This window comes from Phoca vitulina, unplaced genomic scaffold (assembly GCF_004348235.1).
Source record: "Phoca vitulina isolate PV1807 unplaced genomic scaffold, GSC_HSeal_1.0 scaffold37, whole genome shotgun sequence".
Classification (NCBI taxonomy): domain Eukaryota; kingdom Metazoa; phylum Chordata; class Mammalia; order Carnivora; family Phocidae; genus Phoca; species Phoca vitulina.
The window spans coordinates 9,609,337-9,610,108 of record NW_022589740.1 but is presented as its reverse complement, the minus strand read 5'-3'; the positions used below and the strand labels follow the sequence as shown (position 1 = coordinate 9,610,108).

Below are 772 nucleotides of genomic sequence, written 5' to 3'. Positions count from 1 at the left end.
TTCTAGTTATCACCTGTTTGTTTGTTTTTTTGTATTTGTCTGGTGTTTTTTGCTTGCTTGTTTTAGATTCCATACATAGGTGAAATCATAAGATGTTTTTCTCTTATTTCACTTAGGATGATACCCACTAGATCCATCCATGTTGTCACAAATGGCAAGCTTTCATTATTTTTTGTGGTTGAGTAATGTTCCATTGTATTATTACCACATTTTCTTTAGCATTCATCTTTTAAAAAAATTTTTAAAGTATGCTCTATTCCCAACTTGGGGCTTGAACTCACAATCCCAAGATAGAGTTGCATGCCGTACTGACTGAGCCAGTCAGGGACACCTGCATTCATTTATTGATGACCCTTAGGTTACTTCCATATCTTGGTATTTAAAATACTGCTTTGTGCTCGCTTTGGCAACACATATGCTACAATTGGAATGACACAGAGAAGATTAGCATGGCCCCTGCGCAAGGATGACATCCAAATTTGTGAAGCGTTCCATATTTTTTATATATACAATGGAATATTACTCAGCCATCAAAAAAAGAAATCTTACATTTGCAATGAAGTGGATGGAACTAGAGGGAACTATACTAAGCAAAATAAGTCAATCAGAGAAAGACATTTACCATATGATTTCACTTATATGTGGAAATTAAGAAACGGAACAGAGGATCAAAGGGGAAGGGAGGGAAAAATAAGATGAAATCAGAGAGGGAGACAAGCCATAAGAGACTCTTAACTATAGGAAACAAACTGAGGGTTGCTGGAGGGGAGGT

The 772-nt window shown here is 36.4% G+C and overlaps 1 non-coding gene across 1 annotated transcript; it reads left to right on the top strand.

Annotated features, from left to right (window-relative positions):
- Positions 1 to 394: 394 nt before the first annotated feature.
- On the top strand, positions 395 to 501 carry LOC116646766. The gene has a single exon (XR_004302208.1). It is a non-coding gene; the product is annotated as a U6 spliceosomal RNA (small nuclear RNA).
- Positions 502 to 772: the final 271 nt, after the last annotated feature.